We start from the raw sequence: 19660 nt of genomic DNA, 5'->3' as shown, positions 1-19660 counted from the left end.
TTCTGTCATGGCTTGAATTCAAATAAAACAAAAGAAAAACAATCATCGATAAAATGCTGATCTTCAAAAGCTAAGATCTTGAACTATTCCTTACAAGCACTTTAGAATCAATTATTATAATTCATTTTCCAGCAAGGAATTAATTTTCCATGTATGTACATTTCATCCCTAAGGCATAAGAAGTTGCTTCTCTTAGACGTCCATATTGATCCTATAGCTATGTTTTAATAATGGAGTCATAACTGTGGACATCAAATCCTGTCATGGGCTGTATGGAACTACCTGACACATAAGTTTTTAAGTTTTTTTTTTCCCAGTCTTTAGGGGGGTTTGCCCTTCCTCTTGTTACTCTACCTCACTTTGGTGTCTTTTGGCCTTTCATCTTGCTGTTTATTTAGATTTGTGTGGGAAACTAGATAACGAAGTACTTGAACTGTGGGGAGTACTGTGTCAAAGATCTGCTGCAGAAGCGGGCGCACTAGAGTCAGAGCTAGGTCCAGATGCTTCCTTATTAATGTCCTGCCATAAGCTTGGACAAGTGCCCTGACTTTCCTTGTGTTCGATTTTTCACCTCTATAAAATCAGGTAAGAACACAGCCCTTGTGGGAATGAAGTGGCGTAGAAAGTGCTGTCCTAGCCAGTGAACGCACTGCTCCCCTTCCACAAGTGCAGTATGTAGACCATGTAAAATAGTTTTGAGCCTAATTTATTCTGCAAAAGGATTCCATGTTCTGTACTGTAGTGGCTTCCTATAGACGTACATTTCTTTCTCTGTTCTGCATCTATTATACTTTATTGCTGCCATTATTATAAGAGGTACTTGATTTGTATTGTTCTGTAATCTCATATTGATATGCGAGTCTTCCCTGGAAGGGCTCTGAGTTCTCAAGAGGATTGGCTGGGACCTGGAAGCTACTAAATAAACATCCAATGGATAAACAAATGTATTTGCCTTCTTTCTGTCTCACATCGGTTTGCATAGATGAGATCATTTTATGGAGCATTCATTCACGCATGCATTTGAGCAACAAATAGTGAATGCCACAGCAAGAACTAGAGACTCGTGGTAACAGTTTGCATATTCTGCTGAAGGGAGACAGGTCATAAAGTAAATTAACATTTAATGTTATATAGTAAGGGAAGAGTTCCTTGAGGCAAACCCCTCAAGGAGAGATTTAGTACTCATTCATTTCATTCATTCATTCATTTTGAGACAGGGTTTCCTGCCTCAGTCTGGCAGGTGCTAGTATTATGGACATACACCAGTTCACTTTTCTTATGAGTAATTATCCATGCAGTGAGATCACTGTAGGGATCCAGACCTAGAAGATAGTTTGCATGGAGACCTCATGGCAAGAGCAAGTGAGTGTGATTCAGGATGGTTGAGTTCACATCGTGAGGGCGTGTGGCATTGGAGAGCACATGTCCTAAAGCTGTGCAGACCTAGCTTCAGTACTTGATTGTGTGTGCAACTGTGAATCTGTTCCACACTGCTATCCGACTCCATTTCCTTATCTGCGAAGTGTGTGGTGGGGGAGATGCTAGGAGGTCTTAGAAGAAGATGAAATAATGTCTGCAAAGCATGGCCCAGAGCCTCGCTCAGGACACAGTAATGGTAGAGATGTTTATTATTCCCCCACAGGATCTAGCTCACAGAGGAATTGTAGGCAATTTTAAGGAGTGTAGACATTATCCCAGAACGATAGGGAGCCACTGAGGCTTTGAAGAAGGTGTACCATGGTTGATAATGCTACAAGGATCATTCCAGAAGGAGAACGCATTTCCAGGCTCAGGAGTGGGTGTGTCATATCAGTTACAGGGCTGAACTCTGGCAAAAGCATTAGTGAACTGGGATATGGGAGAAGAGGGAAAAGCAAATGGATTTGAATATAACAATGAGTTAGAATCCACAGGCTATGGTATTTAAATAAATTTAGGAAATGAAAATAAAAGCAAAATTTGTGATTTGCATTACTTAGTGAATGAATCATGTGATCATTCCTGAGACAGAAGACTGGCAGGGTCCATTTAGGAGAATCTTATTTGTTTTTTTATACAGTCTGAATGAAGTTAAGCTGTTTCTGAAGCATCCTAAAGGAAGTTGCTCCTCCCTGGTTTGTATCTCTGCTCTCCCACTGCAAGTCTTTCACTTCTCCGGCTGAACCCGTCCATCACCTTTCTATCCACCTACATAGCCACAGAGCCATATATCTACCCTGCAAATCCGACTGCATTGCTTTCCTGTCTAAAATCCATTATGATAGAATGTTGCCTTAGCATGTCACATAGAAGCCAGCATCATGTAACTTCCACTTCCCTCTCTCTGCCCACCTCATTGTTCACACTCTGGTATCAGTCTCAGGGCAGGGAATTGAATACTAATTTGAATTAGTGCTCCATGGTGCTTTCGGTTACTCATTGGTAACACAGTAAAAGCGGAGTTGCATCTAAGATTGCTGATGATGCTCCTTAAGGCCTTTAGCTGCCTTAATCAGCTCAGAGGACTAGTCCGCAAGAGAGCGATGAATTCAATTCCTAATGGCCACTAGACCTGTAAATCAGCATATTGGTAGACAACATCATTTATACACCTGTTCTCAATTTGTTGACTTCACACCAACGATATGTTAAAATCTCTTCAGCATAGTTTCAAGAATTATTGTGTGCCAAGCAAGCATTGTACGTGGAATTGGAGCAGGGAAATGTTCCCCTGCTTCTCATCAGGTCCCATTTCTCATTTTTGCTGAATTGTAAAGGAATCCCATCACACTTCTTAATGCTCGATTCTGTCTAAACAAAGGGCCAGAGGAATTAACTCAGGCCCACTTAGTCCAAGTCACGACCGAAGTCGTCTTGACGCCTGTGAATAAGGTTAAGGTAAAAGATGTCAGTGTATATATGACCAAATGATGATAAAAAGAGAATGCATTAACTGCTAGTAATTAGAACTGAGAATAATTTGACTTAAGGGAGTAGATTTATACTAAGTAATTAAATACTTTGTTACTTGAGATGGGGAGGGTTTCATTTAATGATGTATCATCTCTGAGGGAGAAATGAACTTTGAACCATTGCATGTGATGAATGTTAATGGTTGTCAGAGCATTTCTCACTGTTATCTAACTGGGTAGCATGTATCGTATGTATGTTTAGTACACGCACACTCCATAATAATTCATTGCTTTACAGTTAATTTTGACTAACTGTAGCCACATTGCCATCCCTGCTTTCCATCTGCGGTCACAACTTGCCCTCGGTTTCTGTTAGCTACAGTGGGCCAGTCATTGGCAAGGAAGTTGGGTGGTTTTACTTTTAGTTTATATTAATAAACATTCAGGCCCTAAGGGCCAGGAGGTCATCACTTGACAGAAAGGTGTGCTGATCAGAAAGGGAGATGGAAGGCCGTCATGTCCAGTTAGTGGCACCCTAATATTTCCTGTACTTATATATAACTGGATAACAAATATATCATTTGATCTATTTATATCATGGATTTTTATTAGATTAGAAGTATATTATTATCATTATTATTTTGGTTTTTCAAGATAAGGTTTCTCTGTGTGGCTGTCCTGGAACTCTAGCTCTGTAGACCAGGCTGGCATTGACCTCATAAAGATCCGCCTGCCTCTGCCTCCTGAGTGCTGGGATTAAAGGTCTGCCTAGTTTAGCAGTATATTCAATTCACTTATTATGGGGGTTATAAAATATAATAACTTTTAGCAGAGTAGGAACATTCTAAAAGCAGATTTGGTCTTTTTTGTTGTTGTTTATGAGACAGGGCTTCTTTGTGGAGCCCTGGCTGCCCTGGAACTTGCTCTGTAGACCAGGCTGACCTTGAACTCAGAGATCAGTCTTTCTCTGCCTCCTGCGTGCTGGGATTAAAAGCATACATCACCACACTGAGCAGATTTGATATTTTAAAATAAATTTTGCTTTGATTTCTTTTTTACTGCCTGATTGTCAAAATCAAAAGTTAATGTCAAACATTAACCCTGACCCTTGATCCTCTTTCAGTATTTTCAAGGAGCTTCTCTTGCACACCCATAATGAGGAGCTTCTCTTGCACACCCGCAGTGAGGAGCTTCTCTCTTGCACATCCATAGTGAGGAGCTTCTCTTGCACACCCGCAGTGAGGAGCTTCTCTCTTGCACATCCATAGTGAGGAGCTTCTCTTGCACACCCATAATGAGGAGCTTCTCTTGCACACCCGCAGTGAGGAACTTCACTTGCACACCCACAGTGAGGAGCTTCTCTCTTGCACACCCACAGTGAGGAGCTTCTCTCTTGCACATCCATAGTGAGGAGCTTCTCGTGCACACCCACAGTTTAATTATGGCCTTTCTCACTAAGAACCCTGTCTCTTTCCCCCAGAAGGCTCTGGTTGACTTCTTTATTCGTGCTTTCTTTTACTCCTGTCCTTGACCACTTTCTCTCCTTAGGAGGAAAATACTATGCACTCTTAAGCTTCTGAGTGCTTCTTTTGGATAGAACCTCATGGGTCCCTCCCTCTCAGTGGTTTGAGGCCAAATAGAGAATTAAAGCAACAAACTTTGTCTTGCTATGACTCCCAGGATGGGTTTGAACTTTTGGAGATCAGGATCCTGATCACCAGAATGCTAGAATGAAAGGTGTGTGCCAACATGCCCAACTAGAGGGAACTTACAAACTGCCCCCTCCCTCCCTTCCTCTCTCCTTCCCTCTTTTGGTTCTGTTGATTTTGTTGCTGGAACCCAGGGCCTTGCCCATATTGTTCCAGTGAACTGCCATCAGCCATCAATCTTCTCTCTCTCTCTCTCTCTCTCTCTCTCTCTCTCTCTCTCTCTGGTTTTTCAAGACAGGGTTTCTCTGTAGCTCTGGAGTCTGTCCTGGAATTAGCTCTTTTAGACCAGCTGGCCTCGAACTCACAAAGATCCGCCTGCTTCTGCCTCCCTAGTGCTGGGATTAAAGGTGTGCGCCACCACCGCCCAGCTCCAATCTTCTCTTTTTCTCCAGTTTACAGGATGAATCCCATCTGTTTCTCTACCCTTGGTATCTGCCCTCATGTCCTCTTTTCAAAATGGAAACATACCTGTCCTCTTCTTTTGTTGTGTGTCTTCAGAAAGGTTGAAATCAAAGGCATACATTTTTTAAAAGTTCCCAAATTTCAAATATTTTATTCCTGGCACAGTGCTTCAGATGGCCTCTACCATGAAAAAAATGTTTAAAATATTATTGTAGCATATTTATTTTGTTTCTAAATGGAATGTGCTGTTTTGTACGCAGATGGGGTGTTAAACAGTTGAGTGTTAAATTTCAGTTTAAGGCCATAGGTTATTCATGACATCATGGAATGTTCCTTGAAACAGTAGTGTAGCTTAATTAGAATTTTTTCTCATCACCAGCACTTTTGACCTAGTATGCTGGTATGTACAGATGGTTTATGATGCAAAGAATTATGAAACAAGCATGCCATACTCTGTATTTTAGCATACATTTATTTTCCTTTTGATAAGCCATAAGAACTTTGCAAAATGCTTTTACTACTTGAATAGATTATAAATTAATAATTGACATGACTAAAGATTTCTCAAAACCTTTTCTCTGGTAGAATCTTGAACGTAATAAAGAATTGTCAGTTGCCTAAAATTTTGACAAGATAGGCACTATTTAGTGTTTTGCATAATTTAAAAGAATTTTTATATTTAAAAACAGACAGTATTTATGTTGTAGAAATTAGCAGGATTGGAAGGAACCGTAGACATGGAGGAGGGGGTCTTAGATTCTGTGAAAGGTCTGAGTACACACTGGGGGAGGGAAGACCTTTCAAATGCTAACAAGGTGAAAGTGCTATGGGGAGAACACCCTCAGCCAACCACCTTACCACCAATTTTTTATCTGTTCTCTATCAGGGCCCCTCCCCTGCAACACACACACACACACACACACACACACACACACACACACACACACACTGTGGTGAATGGATTGCTTCATAGGGGTCAATGGAAAATGGGATTTATTTTGACCCAGACTTTCTAGCTCTTATTTGTGACATGAAAGTGAGAAGGACTTTAAGTGACCTTGAAGAAATTACTGAGCACTGCAGTGAAGTGGGATCTTTACTGGGGTATCAGATTGGAAGGACTTTTCAGGCTACTTGGGGACTGTATTCTAAGGGCAGCAGGAGACTTGAAATATAAATATGTATTTCATGCTTGTCTTTCTTACTGTCTGTTGGTTACTGAATCCAGCCTAGCCACCGCCAGTGAACGTACACTTGCCTGCATGGGTTCTGTCTTACATGCTTTGTTTATAAAAAATATCTTTTCACTGGAAATATTTAGGAATTTCTGTAGAATGACTATGGGATCATTTCCTGGACTTTTCCAGTTGACTTTTTCTGTTGTTAAATTTGTCTGTATCACTTACTTTGTGTTATTCATTCACATTTGAGTTTATAGAAGTGACAAATTTGCTGAAATGAAGAATTTTTCCATCCTCATATTATAATTTTTTCATGGCTAGTTACTTTAAAAATTTGATACATTGCCAAGAACTATGAAAATACCTTGGAAAGATTACTTTAGATACTTTAGTTTTACCTTCTATTTAAATTTTACCTTCTTCTAAACCATGTTTCATTTGTTAGATTTATTTTTCTATCTTATTTTATGTGTATAAATGTTTTGCCTGTATGTATCTGTATGTACTACATGTGTGGCAGGTGCCCAGGGATGTCAGAGAGGATGCCAGATCCTCTGGAACTGGAGTTGTGGGTCAACCACCATGCGGGTGCTGGAAACAGAACACGGGTCCTCTACAAGAGCTCTTAACCACTAAGCCTTCTCTCCAGCCCCGTAAATTTTAACTTGGTATTTCTAGAATTATAAATTATTAACATTTCTTTATGACAAGCTCCTAGCCAACTTTCTCCAGGAATCCAGCCCAGGGCCTTGAAGGTTCTAGACACGCAGCTGCCACTCAGTCTCAGTCCCTTCATAAGCTTTGGAACCATGCGAACAGGAAACAAAACTATTTATTTTGTAATGTTTTCAACTTTTATTTCACATTTATTTCTCTGCTGTGGGGGAGGGACCATGCTTGCATGTGAAGGTCACAGGACAACTTGCATGAATCGATTCTTCCTTGCGGGTTCTGGAGAGCATACAACTTGTCATATTGAGGGGCAAGATGCCTTGACCTACTGAGCCATCCAGCTGCCTGACTTTGTTTTTTAATTATCGTATGTTAATTATACATAACAATGGGTCTTATGATATTTTCGTGCATGGACATAATATATTTCAGTCATGTTCACCCCCTTCCCATCTCTTGTTCTCCCACTCCTGCTAACCTGCTTCCTGTTCCATCTAGCCCATTACTGTCGTGTCTGTGTGCGCGGGTGTGTTGGTGTCTGTGTGACTTACTGAGTATCATTAGGTTGAGAAACAATTTTATGACTTATAGTACCCAACTCAACTTTAAATATATACTCAATAATAAATTTAAATTCATTTAGTATTTTCACTTAACTGTTTAAACTGACAAGCTGATAAATATTTATCCTTTTAAAATAATTAACCATGTGGCTAGAATAATTTTTAATTCTATGTGTAAATTCAATAGTCTTATTAGGGTCTTAGTTTGCAAAAAGCACACATTTACTATGCTGATAGTTTGGCATTTGACAGGCATTGCACACTTGTCTTTTAATTTTGCATGATTTCATTTTCCAGCACATTGGCAGGTGTTCACTGTCTATAATTATAACTGAGTAATTTTTCAAATGCTATTCATAGCCTAAACACAGTGAAAAATTCTTCCGATCATGTGATAAAGACCAAGCCTTCCAAAATAGTAGTAGAGATGTTTTCAGTAGTACTGAAGGGTGTATTTAAGAGAACCTGTCAGAACTCAGAGGTGATTTAAAAGCTAGGGAGAGGGAGACAAGTTGTCACAGAATAAAACTTTTCAGAGCCATCAGTTCTCTGGGTTTTGATAGTAATTACACATCAAGTTAAAAGTACTTGCTTTTTTATCTAATAAGATCAACAGATACATTGTAAAATTTAACATATATCTTTTGTTTGGTTAAAGACAGAGATTCAAAGGATGAAAAAGTAATTGAAATTTTATTGAGACAGTGTAGATTTTACCATTGTACCTGCTGAAATACTATATCTTATTCATTCAAAATTTTTTGTATACCTAACATATACCAAACACTATGTTTAGAGGTTTTGAGTTTTGATTTGCTTGTTTGTTTGAGACAAGGTTTCACAGTGTATATTTTAGACTTAACTGGCCTGGAACTTGCTTTATAGACCAGCCTTGCCCCAAACTCCCATAGATCCTCATGCCTTTGCCTCCAGAGAGAGGATGCTGGGACTAGATGTATATACCACTGTGCCTGGTAAAGCATTTTTGATGTAGGAAAGAAAAGACATAGGTTTTGCCATTTAAAATTCAGGCCTCTATTTCAGACAAACAAAATAAAAATACAACCTTGGTTTTTTTCTTATTCCTGGGTTATTTTAATTTCTAGGTATCATCCTAAATATCCATGGTTTGACTTTGAGTCTTGAAGGTTAAACTATTATTTCAGAATAGTTTAAAGGCCACACCTTTTTTTTAATAATACCCATGTACTTATAAGTTAGCCACTGTAGCCTCAGCTTCTTCATCTAAGAATTGACATTTTGCTACTTACCTAATGACATGATTAGAAAAATTAAAGGCAAAGGCACCAAGATATATGGAATCCTGCATCACACTGTGGTTGTTGCAGAAGCAGGGTTGGGGTAGAGTGAGCTGGGGTGAGTGCAGGAGCTCAGGAGACTCAAGGTACTGAGAATAAGTGAGGTGATGTTGAGTGCTCAGCTCTAAACAAGACATTAAAAACCCCTGTAAAGCCCCCAGAGCATTGTGGGAAAGGCAGAGAAAGATATAAGCTGGAAGATAAGGAGAGCCCTTGTGAGGCACCATCTTCTTTTCTCTTTGTTTAAATTTATTTATTTATTTATTTTACATCCTGGCCTCAGTTTCTCCTCTCTCCTCTCCTCCCAGTCCTTCCTTTTCACTCCTGATGCCAGTCCCCCTCTCCACCCCTCCTCGTTTCTGTTCAGGAAAGGGCAGGCCTCCCATGGAAGTCAACAAAGCATGGCCGTATCAAGTTGCAGTAAGACTAAGCACCTCCCTATGTATTAAGGCTGGGCAAGGCAACCCAGTACAAGAAATAGCTGGCAACAGAGTCAGAAACAGTCCCTGATCCCATTGTTAGGCATCCCACAAGAAGACTAAACTATACAATATACATGCAGAATGTCTAGGTCAGTTAAGCATCTTGGTTGTTGGGAGGTGCCATCTTCTGGGTACGCCATAGCCATTGAAATCATCAACAAACCTTGGGTTATGGGCACTGAGCTTGCATGAAGCCTGCCTGTCAACAACCAGTCACAGCTGTGGGAGAAACCGTGGGACCATCCCTCCCTGCTGAACCGTTGGCTACAGGTGGATTCTAGAAGAGAGGATTAGGGATTAAACTCTTGGAGCTTCTGCTTGTCTTCAGAACCAGGATGAGGATACCGATGCCCATGACTTCCATGGTGGTGCTGAGACTTGAATGAAAATGGAAGCTCTGATCAGGGGTGAGGATGGTTAACTTGGTCAAAGTCCGCAGCAGGGCTTTCGGAATGGGCGGACTCCGTTTTTATGTAATTGGTTTCCATGGATCCCCAGGGTATCCATGTGTCAGCACTCCTCGGCCTTTTGATCATTAAGGCTAATGCTCTGCTGTCATGGGTTGCTTCTGGTCTAGGATAAGTGTTAGACTTTGCCCAGAATTGATAGCAGATCCCTGGAGTAGCATCCGTGCCTCCCTGTGTCCCAGTGTCATTCTGGGAGGTCACCATGGCAGGCAGCTGAATCATCCAGGTGATCAAGTGCTCATTGAGAAATGTGTAGCCAAAGCCTATGCTTCAAGGTCTGGGGACAGCAGTAGAGGGTCACTGTCAAGGCCATAGACTGTAGAATTAACCACACCTTGATCAAAGTCCTGGGTCTAAGTTTCTTAGCTCTGCTCACGGTGCCTGTGCAGTGCTAAGATGAGAGTTAGCTCCTAGGAATCTGTTTTGACCCCCTTCCTGGGAAAGCCTTGGGGAGTTATCCCTCTGACACTGTATTCCCTTAGTACCCCTAAGTCCCTAGGAAACTGGAAGGATTTTTTTTTGTTCTTGGTTTTTGTTTTGTTTTGTTCTGTTTTGACCCACTTTGCAGGCTCTCTGCCTAGGGGAAGTAGCATTTCTAGAAACTGAAATTAAGGAGTTTACAAATACTGTTTTAATTCCCTGGAAATGGGATTCCTCTCAGATCATGTTATCTGTTATTTCGGTTATAAACATTTTGCTTTGAGCTATGTCTTCAGGGACACACAGTATAGGAAAGCAGCTGACAGTTTGCATGCCGGCTAATGAGTAAGCAGATGAAACCTCCTGCCTAGTACTGAGAGACAGGTATCTGCTACAGATGCTGGATGCTGGGCACCTCCTCAGTCTGTTGAGGACTCAGTCCTCCCCGTGGTGTCCCACTCTGCACACTCCAGTGGGAATCCCCCAGACAGCTCTTTACCTCCTGCCATACAATTGTCCTGGCCCAGAAAGACTGACTTAGTTTAGAACAAAGCATCTAAGCGAAGGTGCCGTTACCAGAATGATCCTCCAAAAGAGGTAAGGGGGTTGGAGAGGTTTGTACCCACCTTCTCTAAGTGTGTGGCTTTTCTGAGCTCCCACGCCTGGCCTCCCTGTTATTCTTACAGATCAGCAGAATGGGAATACAGGCAGAGGTGACAGTTGGTTCCCTCCTGGTCACCTCAAATGTGCATGGAATTGGAACCAAGATACTTTAAATAATTTTCTACAGTATGGGATTTTTTTTTGGGTAGAGAGGGGGAAAAGGGGGCTTTCTGAATGCCAGGCTTGGTTTTTAGTCCTTTTTCACTTAGTTAACGAGTCATGAGTCAATCTTCACAACATCATATGGTTTTGAGTATTTTCATCATTTTATACATTAAAAATATCCAGACAGATTAAATAACTTGGCCAGGACATCATAGCTAGTTAAGGAGGAGCGCGGTCTCAGAGTAAGCCCTGAGACTCTTCACCATTATACAACATGATCTGGATAAAGATTTAATAAAATATTAGCAGTCAGTATATATTCCTAAATTATTTTGCCTTAAAAGTATAATCAAATTTTTACTTAATCCCTGACCCATCTTGAAATTGCATTTAAACCCTGGCGAGTCTTTGTGTTTTACTGTGATATGTAACTTTCATTACATTGTCGTTATAAATTTCTGCTGATTGCCTGGAGTCTGTGATTCTGGAAATATGACAGATAGAAGGCTTCGTTCGCATTGAAAGAGTCTCAGTCAGGTGATTTCCTTTAATGCACTGCCTAAAAGAAATGTGGTATATTTCCATGAGTAATCGACTGAAGATTAGCTTTGAATGTTAAAAGAGCATTCTCCTAGGTGGTTCATTGTTGCCATGGTAGTGCTGGCAGTGCGCGTGTTGTAGTAACTCCTTGCAGTGATCTTATTTTAGCCCCTAATGTTCCTAAGTGCTGAAAGTCCCCTTCCAGCCCCACAAGCACCTCCAGTGGAAAAGTACTGGTTTAGAGCTGACTTCAAGCTTTGTAGCCGAAAGGCTGTGCTATTGTGGGCTTAAACAAATAGTGTAGGAGTGTTCAGTAGTTCTCGTGTGGATTGTGAGTGTTTGAAATCTACCAAAATATGGGATTGCATTACAGACAGCAAGTTGTTTACCACACAAGAAAAGGAGCCTCAATCGTCTTCTGAAAAATCAAGCCCAGATTGTGTAACTCCACTAAGCTCATATAGAAACGATTTTCCCGTTGCTTGTCTCCCAAGCACACTCTTTTGGATTCTTTGTTCTAGTAATTAAGGAAAAGTTGTCATTAAAACCATTAAGGATTGTGTTTGAGCAGTGTAGGAAAAGTATCTTTTTATGATTTCTATCTTCAGTATTTACCGGTTTAAACTGTTACATTTCACTATACTACACTCACTAAATTATACAGGGACTTTAAGAACTTACCTGATTGGGTATCTGAACTAACATTTGAAAATTCTTTTTTTTTTCCTCAAACATTCTCATGTAATCCCCATCCCAAATTCCCTGTGTTACTGAGGATGACCCTAAATTCTTGATCCTCCTGCTTCTGCCTCTTTCTCTGCCTCTGAGTGCTGATATTATACACCAGCACCACTATATCCAACCTAATGTAATTATTGAGGCTTTAAAAAAATTGCATATGTATTACAAAACAGAGTTAAAATATTTTAAATATTTTACTGATATTTTAAAGTTTTGAATCTTAATATCAATGAGCACAAAATAGTTTCAAACTCATAATTCCTAGTTTATTAACTTTCACATGCCACTTATTAGGCCAGGGTTTTGATATTTATGGCGTATGTGCTAATAATTTATTAAAGCATGACGGAGTAATGGTATTGGCAAATGACCATTTCAAAAATAAGTGAAATCTCTAAGTACTATACTATATTAATGGCAAGTATCAACAAATAATCATATTTATTTTGTTTCTAAATATACTTTTCCCCCCATGCCCATTGGTTCCATATCAGCTTGTTTAACTACCTAAAGGGTCAAAAGCATGTGGCTTAGTTGGTAGAGTGTTTGCACATGCACAAAGCCTTGGGTTTGATCCCAGCACAGCATGGTGGGACATGCCTGTACTCCCAGCCTTGGAAGGCAGAGGAAGGAGAACCAGAAGTTCGGAGTCATCTTCAGCCAATGATGAGTTGAGGCCAGCTCATTAGGTCCTGTTTTAAAAACAAAAAGGAAAATTTTGGCGAGGGGGGATCGTATCTGTACTGAACATGTACACTCTTGTCATTTTCTAAACAATACAGTACAGCTACCATTCACAGTGTATAAGTGATGTATGCAACCTAAAGATGATATAAAGCGTAGGTAAGGATGTGCATAGGGACAGAGAGAACACCATAGTTCATTACCCTGTACTGAAGACTTACATGCATCTTACACAAGTAAGATATCAAGTCCTGTGCTGTCAATGTCAGGCTAGCCATTTTGTTTCATTTATCAGTTTAACATAAAAAAATAATTTTCAGGGGTTAGAAGATGGCTCAATAGTTAAGAGCATTGACTGCTCTTCTAGAGGATCCAGGTTCAGTTCCCGGCACTCATATGGTGGCTCACAATCTCCTGTAGCTCCAGTTCCAGGGGAATCAGATTCCCCATTCTGACCTCCATGGGTACCAGGCATACATGCAGGCAAAACATCCATACTTATTAAAAATAAATAAATCATATTCTAGACATAGTTTGACCCAAACTAGAATTTGTGTGACCTTTTTACTAATAAATTAGTTATTGCTAAACATATTTTATTGTTCCTTTAGTAGTAGTTATTCAGATAAGGAGGTGCCTAAACTGGGTGTGGTGGTGTGTGCCTATAGTCCCAGAATTTGAGAAGCTAAGGCAGGAGGATGACTATAAATTGAAGGCTAGCCTGATTTACATAATAAGTTCAGACCAGCCAGGACTGCATAGTAAGGCTCTGTCTAAAATAAAAATAAAAACAAAGAAGACTAACAGTAGCTAATTCTAGCCTGTGATGTCTTTGAAGGCTTCTTTGAGTTTGGAAATTAAGGAGTAGTACTATCCAAATATTCAAATGTCTAAGTAATACTCTTTACATTTTCTTTTTAAAATTTTTAAAATTACATTTGTTTATTTTACATGTATATATATGTACTTACATGCCATGGCACATGTGTAGAAGTCAGAAGACAACTTGTTTTCTACATCATGTGGGTCCCAGAGGTCAAATTCAGGTTGGTAGACTTGGCACAAGTACCCTCGCCTCCTGAACCATATTGCTGCCGTTGCTCTTCGTCTTCAAACTGAATATTTATATTTACTGGTTGGAATGAAACTGAGCTGTGGTTATTTCCTTTCCTTTTAATAGAGTAATTATTAATAGGGCCATTGGATTTTTCTGAATCCTACGACATCCCCCCTCTATCTAGTCATGAAATGAATATGCCTTTTAAAATAAGTTCTTAAAATCATCCTTTGTGGCCGACACTGATCTGTCACAAAAGAGGGTTTTGCTGTTATTTTGTTTTAGTAGAAGATGGCCAGACACTCTTAAGAGTTTTTGGTGATTTCAAGGAAACAACTTAAGAATAAATCAAGATTGTGACTAAGAGTTAAAATCGTGTGATAGTATGTTAATAAGCGGTGGCACTGCTGATAAAGTGTTTTATCTGTAGAACACATGAGTACAAACATAGGTTGTTGTTTGTTTAAAGTTGATTCATGTGTGTGAGTGTTTGCCAGCATGAATGTGTGTACACCACATGCATGCCTAGTACCTCAGAGAATCAGAAGAGGACACCTAGACACCAGGAACTAGATTTCCAGAAGGTTGTGAACTTGAGCTCTGTATGTCTGTGTGTGTTGTTACGGATCAGCCCATGGCCTCATAAATGCAAGGGTTCTACCCCTGAATTACATCCCTTCCCACATACATACATATGTGTATATGCACACACACACACACACACACACACACTCACAGGAGGATAATTAGGGAATCTGCAGGAGCCAAAAATATAAGCATAGTTGTTGGACTTTTTTTGACTGGGATGGGAGGGCAGCTACTGGTGATTTGAATAATTTGTAATTATAGTCATTACTTTTACTGAATGCTTAGGATGTACTAGCTTCATGAAATTTTAAAAAGATTTACTTATTATGTGTACAGTGTTCTGACTGCATGATTGCCTGCAGGCCAGAAGGGGGCACCAGATCTCATTAGAGGTGGTTGTGAGCCACCATGTGGGTGCTGGGAATTGCTCAGGTCCTGTGCAGATCAGCCAGTGAGCTTAACCTCTGAGCCATCTCTCCAGCCTGCGTCATGTCATTTTATGTATAGACTATGTAGCATTTTAGTGAGCTACATAGTTTGATAAAAACATCTCCCAGTACAAGTATACATATGTGCCTGCATCCCTCATTGTCAGATTGGCTTCTGTTTCTGATTTCGTCAGGGAAATAGTCTGAGAAACTCTTCATTGTGGAGAGGTGCATGCATGCAGCTGCCTTCCGTGGACTCCAATGTCCCTAGAGGAGGGTCCACAGCAGGTGACACTGTCCAGGCACAGAGGTTTCTGCTTTTTTTTTTTTTTTTTGGTGTCAAATGGGCCTGGAATTCATTTTCTAGAACAGGCTGGCCTTAAATTTATCACAGTCCTCTCTCCTGCCCGTCTTTAGTGCTGAGCTTATAGAAACACCACCTTAGCCAGCGCCAACTCAGTTCTTGTTACACCTTTTAATGTTTGGAGGTTGCATCCGTGTTCTGGAATAATTTACACAACTATCTATGCATATTCGTTGGAGATTATGTCCCTGTAATCTCTTTAATTTTATAATTACAATTCTGTGTGGTAAGTGTGACATTTTTATAAATAAACAAAAGAGGCTCAGCAAGGAGATCCCAGATGGTGAACACTAGGGCTGGGGTGGGGGAGACGACACGCTCCCCGCTCTTTTGACCACCGATTGACTTTCCTATCATGCCTGCTTTTCCTTCCTTTCCCCCCACTTTTTAGCATGAGCATGTTACAGGAAACTGAGGCTCCCTTTGGGCTCCTTACTCCCGTTAATAAAAGAATTCAGAAATTGACTCCAAAGGAAACTCAAGGACACTTTTATTAGAGTTTAGGAGAAAAACTAGCGCAGGTTAGGTGAACATCCCGGCAGGTGCCAGGAGGAGACAGAGAACAGGCCATGCCTTTACGTGTGTACACAGACACCTTACTAAGCAGGAAAGAGCGCTCCCAAGAACAGAAGCAGCAGGTGAGCTGATTGAGCCACCCCGTGTATGGACTCTTACAGCCCTTTCCCTGTGATTGTACGTGATCAGCTAGAGGGTGCCGGGGGAAGGAGGGCTTCCCCTCTCCCGTGCACACTGGCTTCCTTCATTGCGGTAATGCTGAGGCAGCATTTTCAGTTCCTACTCTTGTGACAAGCATAAATTACTTTAGTATTTAAAATAGCAATTTAAAATCAATGTGGAAAAATTACATGACTTATAGAGTCTTATAGTAATTCAGAGCAAGAAATGATGAGAGCTGGTTGAGAGAATAAAGACAGCTTAATAGAACAAACAAATCTTAATGTAATAATTAACTTTCCTGCTCAGCTTATCTATTTACACAAGCATGTGCTGCTTCTAACCCCAGCGTGCCCGAACCAGGCGTGTGATGACTGGCTGGCTGGAGCTCGGGCTCTGTTGATTTTGCCTGCAGAGTGAGTTTTGCCCTCATCTTTGTTTCCTTTTTGTGCCCCCCCCCCCCCCACCTATCAACCTTGCTCCATCTGTCAGGCGTGTGTGAACTGGTAGCTGGGGTTTCTGTCAAAGGATGGTTTTTGTTTGTTTGTTTTGATTTTTCTTAAGGCAGCGCCTCAGGTAGCTCAGTCTGGCCTTGGACTTGCTGTGTGCTGAGGGCGGTCTTCACCTCCTGGCCTTCCTGACTCTGCCTGCCTCCCAAGGACAGTGTCCTGGCGCTGCACCACCCAACCTGGCCGCTTTTGTTGTTTGGGTTGTCCTGAGACAGGCTCTCACTGGGTAGGCTAGATGGACTTCAAATTCATGAGTGTTCCATGCCTGCTTCCCAAGTGCTAAGAGTCCAGTCTGCCCCATGCTCCTCACTGCCTTGCTTTCCCATCAAGAATTAAAGATCGAGGTAGCTAAATGCACTCGCAAAACTTATAGCAATAGAAAATTCCTAAAATTTACATTTTTAGTATTTAAATTCATATATTTATGTTGTTGAAGCTCCTTGAAAAGTAACTGAACTAAGTGAGACCTTGAATCCTGCCTAAGTAAGAATTGATCTTACAGCCTCAGCTAGGACTGATGTCTGTCCAGTGTGCACAGGAATCTTGTTAAACTACTGGTGTGCTTGCAGGCCAGCTGGCAAGGAATGAATAGAAACAGCGCAAACGCAATAAAATTAATAATACGCGGTCAGGGGGGCTGTGTTGGAAACCACACATATCCTTGAACTCTATGCTGGTCTGGTATCTAGAGATGGAGAAGGAGGCTTGCTCAGGTGCCCGGTTATTGCAGATGCAGAAGAAGATGCAACAGCCCCTGAGTAGGAGACGGACCAGGCTAGTGATGTGGAAAGGACCTAGTCTGTAAACTCGAAAAACAAGTGTCACTTGTTCAAGTGCAGAAGTGGAACCCGTGCTTAGGTAATAACTGTGGAGGTGGCCGCAGCTGGGGAAGCCCTCCTCCCCTCCCTCCAGCTGCAGTCCCTCTGGTGAGCTTGAAGCGCTTTACCAACTGAATTCAACCTATTGCTTGAAACTACACACATTTATTATCTTGAAGTTTCTGTGGCCTGGTGTAGCTGGGCTTCTCCTTGAGGGTCTTTCACGGTGCTGCAGTTAAGATATTAGCCTAGCAAAATCTACAGAGGCTGGAGGCTCAGTGAGCAGGATCTGCCTCCAAGCTGGCGTGATTGCTGGTAGGATTCTGGTCCTCAAGAGCTGATGTGGGGGGGGGGGGTCCCCATTTCGTACTGGGCAGAGAGGCAGAGCCTGTCACTTTAGCCGAAATCTTTTCACTCCAAGCAATTGCTGAGGTCTAACCCATACTCAAGAACAGGAGAACATTGAAGGGAAAATTACCCAGGGAGTGAATTCCAGGAGATGGGGTCAGTGGGAGTCATTTTGCAGGCAGCCTCCTGTATCAACTTCTTCTGGACCTCGGGCCTGGGAAGAAGGGACCTCCCTGCGTGCTGTGAAGAAAGCTGCAATTGAGAGTCCATGCAAGGAATCCAATGAATGAAAAACATACGCGATAACAAAGGGATAGTAAGAACTTGGTCCGACTCCTCCCACACTTGCATAGATTTCCAGATGAAGAAGCTTCCTTCGTGCCATCTTCACCAGGGGATGCCCCTCTCCAAGCCCTCTCCCGATCTTTACCAGGGGACGCCCCTCTCCAGACCCTGTCCCCTCCTTGGTTGGGGCCCGTCAAGCCTCAGGAAGAGAGGCCTGCCTGCCTCCGGCGTCCATCTTCATCTTCCTCCTTGCCCGCCCCCCCCCATACACATTCCCCTTCCCTCACGCCTGTTTGATCCCAGGAGGTGTCCCAGTCTTTGTCCTTGCCCGAAGGGTGGAAAGTGACAGACAGCTTTCTCTCTCCCTTGGGCGATTATCTAATGAGATACACACCAAAGCTCATGTATAGTGGAAATGAATTAAAGACAAGTCCTCAGCCAGGCAGGGGTGGCGCACGCCTTTAATACCAGTACTCAGGAAGCAGAGGCAGGCAGAACTCTGTCCAGGACAGGCTCCAAAGCTACAGAGAAACCCCGTCTCGACAAAAAACAAAAACAAGTCCTCAAATAAAAATTGAATGGGCTTAAATATTTTGCCAACACAAATTTCTATTCCTGCTTCTTAAATTGAAGTTGGTGTATATTACTACCAATTTAGTAGTATCTGAAAGGCTGGAGGTAAGATAATTTCTTTATTCTTTAAGCCTAATCCTTATGGATTTTAGTTGTTTCAGAATCACTCAAAATAATTATATAATTGATAGAAATTTTGGAGAATTTTATCCCACTAAAATATAGAAAAGCATAAACTACTGCCAAGAAAAACATCCAGTAAACATTTCTATGTGAGTGCGTGTTCATTGACCTGCTTATTTGTTGGAGTAAGGCCTTTCTTCAGCCATAGGGGATGCTCCTAAGTTTACTAAGAACTATCATTTTCTGCTGTTGGTTTGGTCCTAGGGGATGCTCCTAAGTTTACTAAGAACTACCATTTTCTCCTGTTGGTTTTAGTTTTGTCAGCCCAATGTTTCAAAAATTAAACTATTTCCAGATTTATTTGTTGTTTATAAATTTTTAATTGGTATTTTTGAGACAAGCTTAGAACATGGGCCAGCCTAGAATTCATTAGGTAGCCCAGGCAGATCTTAAACTTGAACTTGTGACAATCCTGCTGCCTTAGCTTCCCAAGTGCTGGGATTATAAGTATGAACCATCAAACCTAGCTTTGTACAGCCCTAGAGACTGAACCCCAGACTCTTACAGAACTGAGCAAGTACTGTAAAGCCAAGCTACAATCCTAATGGGTTGGGGTTTTGTTGTTGTTGTTGTTAATTTTTTTGAGGTACGGTCTCATGTACCCCAGGCTTGCCTTAAACTCCCTACATAGGACCTTGTACTCCGATTCTCCTGCTTCTACTTCCCAGGTGCTGGGATTACAAGCGTGTACTGTTGTGCCCAACTCCCAATTTTTAAATTTTAATCTGAGGTGAATGTTGCAAAGTTGCCCAGGTTGGTCTTGAACTTGTGATCTTCCTGCTTCAACATCCTGAGAAGGGTTAGAAACTAGGATTATCTAGCTGCGGCTCACCATGTCTAGCTCATTTATTTTAAATCTGAGAAGAGACCAGGCAGTGGTAGTACACACCTTTAATCCCAGCACTCGGTAGGCAAAAATAAGTGGATCTCTGAGTTCGAGGCCAGTCCAGTCTACAGAGCAAGTTCCAAGACAGGCTTCATAGCTACAGAGAA

General features: G+C 41.4%; 1 protein-coding gene across 2 annotated transcripts in view; it reads left to right on the top strand.

The window, feature by feature from the left end:
- Sesn1 (sestrin 1) overlaps window positions 1-19660 on the top strand; it is a 97503-nt gene that overhangs the window by 1813 nt on the left and 76030 nt on the right. The window lies entirely within an intron of this gene.

Source organism: Myodes glareolus, chromosome 1, assembly GCF_982192425.1.
Source record: "Myodes glareolus chromosome 1, mMyoGla1.1, whole genome shotgun sequence".
NCBI lineage: Eukaryota > Metazoa > Chordata > Mammalia > Rodentia > Cricetidae > Myodes > Myodes glareolus.
This window is presented reverse-complemented; position numbering and strand designations above follow the sequence as displayed.